Source organism: Elephantulus edwardii, unplaced genomic scaffold (assembly GCF_000299155.1).
Source record: "Elephantulus edwardii isolate Elephantulus edwardi_28Jun2011 unplaced genomic scaffold, EleEdw1.0 scaffold00017, whole genome shotgun sequence".
In the NCBI taxonomy this organism is placed as follows: Eukaryota; Metazoa; Chordata; class Mammalia; order Macroscelidea; family Macroscelididae; genus Elephantulus; species Elephantulus edwardii.
Genome location: NW_006399767.1, coordinates 10,503,644 through 10,506,343, shown reverse-complemented (window position 1 = coordinate 10,506,343; position 2,700 = coordinate 10,503,644).

The window sequence follows — 2,700 nt, the reverse complement described above, 5'->3', positions numbered from 1 at the left end:
AGCAGCCTGGTTCCACACCATCCCTGTGTGAGCTTTGAAAACAGCAAGCACTGACCCACTTCTCCTGTGTGGGCATCTCCTGGGCCTCCCAGTCCTCCTGCCTGGGTCCGACCGGTCCTCTCCTCTCCTCTCCTCTCCTCTCCTCTCCTCTCCTCTCGTCTCCTCTGTTAACTCATTCAGAAAGACCACCCTTCCCAAGCATTCATTTCCTCTTAACTCACTATCTGTGTCTTCAGCACTGAGTTTGGCATCATCCCCAGAAAATCCTAAATCCCCTTCACATTCTGATTATTAAGTCCTCTGCCAGACTGGGGTTTCTCTCCGTCTACATTCAATTGGGGTGAAATCACTGGTTGAAACCAAAGAGCGCATATTTGTACAATGCCTATTTAATAAATAGGTTGACAATCTCGTGGTTTTGAGTTTGAACCTTGGTCCCATTGTTAATCTGCCATGTGACCCTAAGCATAGGAAAACAACTGGGTCTTAAATCTGTCAATGGTAATTTAAAATCAAGCAAAATAAAAAAAAAAAAAAAATTCAAAGTAAAACAAATGACAACAACAACAAAAAAATCCAAGAACACACCAGAATTTGCTGTACACACTGACCAATAAAAGTATTATGTAGCTATGGAATTGTGGAATATCAAGCCAAAACTTACTCTATTTTCACACTGCTTTTCCAAGAATGGTGGCTAGAATGGAGTGTGACTTAGATATTGCCTCTTTCTTCACGTTGTTTTGAGAGATGATTGTGGAAGTATTTTATTTGATGTTGGTTAGTGGTGTGTACTGGTGGACCCTCATTTCCAGGTGGAGGGCAGCAGCAGCATGACTTCATCTCACACTTTCCTTACACGGCCAACACACGGTGAGTGGTGGAAGTAAAAATCAGCTTCTATTCTGGGTTGAGAGACAGCAGAAAATGGTCATTGGATGTTACTGTTCTGTGCCCTTGAGTCAGAACTGACTCATAGCTGAGCCCTCAGAAGGTTTTCAGAGGCAATAAATCAAATAGGAGAAACCTGCCTGTCTTGTGAAGAGCAGCTGGTAGATTTGAACCACCTGCCTTTAAGTTGGCAGTACAACTCCTTACCACTGAGCCATCAGAGAGCCCTAGTCATTGGATGTTGTTATGTACCATCGAGTTGGAACCAACCCCTAGCTGACCCTCCAGCAAGTTTCAGAGGCAGTTAATTACACTGTAGGTGATTGCCTATCGTTCTCCCATGGACCAGCTGGTGGATTTGAACCAAATGCCTTCAGGACTGCAGTACAGCCTCTTGCTACTAGGTCATGAGAGCTCCTAGCCATTGGATGGTCACTGTGATTTCCTGAGATCCAGTTCTGTGACAGACACTATACTGGGCCTGTGGGATGTGGTGGAGAAGAAAACACACACACACACACACACACACACACACACACACACACACACACACACACACACACTTCCATAGATACTAGCTGGGTCCAGAGACATTCAAGAATGGGTTACTCAATGTTGTATTTAAATCCAGACCAATCCCACTGACACTGAGTCAATTCCAACTGATGGCAATCCCATGTGCTACAAAATAGGACTCTTTGGCATAGACTTTTTGAATGTGCTCTTAGCTTTCTTTGTCACAATACATAGTGTATGAATATTAGAATAAAGAATCTTCATCATCTTGATTGTCTTACTGAAAAGTCAGTTCAAACCGGAAAATTAAAGCCACAGGGAATCTTAGCCAAGAGAAAAGCTACCCCAAAATGGGGGGAGGGATTGAAAGGAACAAACTACCATATTGCTGTTAGGATACTAGTATGGATGATTGTTAACTGTGTACCAAATTACCTGTCATCTTTATGGGAGTAAATTGCCGACTTTCCCCCTATAGAGTCACTGTATGGTTTTGAACAGCTAAATTTAAGATTAGTTGTTGTCATTACGTGCTATCAAGTCAACCAAGACTCATATAGTGACCCTACCCGCAAACGCTCTGAACCTTGCCCTATCTGAGCCAACCTCATCGTCTTCAACACACCTGACTCCATTGCCGCAGTCACTGTATCATTTCATCTCATTCAGGGTCTTCCTGTCTTGTACTGACCATTCTTCCAAGAATGATGTCCTGCTCCAAGAACTGGCCCCTCCTTACAATATGAACAAAGTAGGTGAGACAGAGCAACCTGCTTTCACTTTCTCCTGGATAGGCCTGTTTGTTCTCTTGGTAGTCCAGGGTATGTTTAATACTGTTCTCCAGCACTACAACTCAAAGGCATCAATTTTTCTGTCATCATTAGTCATTGTGTAACTCTCAGATGCATAGAAATCAATTGAGATGACCCTGGCTTGGACACACCTTAGTCCTTAAACTGACATCATTACTCTTCAGCACCCTAGAGTAGTCCCTGACAGCAGATTTTCCAATGCAACTTGTCTTTTGGTATTCTGACTGCTAGTGTGAAGGGTGTTGATTGTGGATCCCAGGAAGATGAAATTGTTAACAACGTCAATCCATTCTCTATCTATCACAATGCTACCTATTGGCCCAATAGTAAGGATTTTTGAAAATTTTCTTGATATTAAAATGCAATCCATATTGAAAGCTACAGTTTTTTTAAATTATTATTAAATTTTATTAGTTTCAATGAACATTCACAGGGATTCTGAGCTTTCACTCCTTCATTGCCGCACCATTCTCTCCACCCT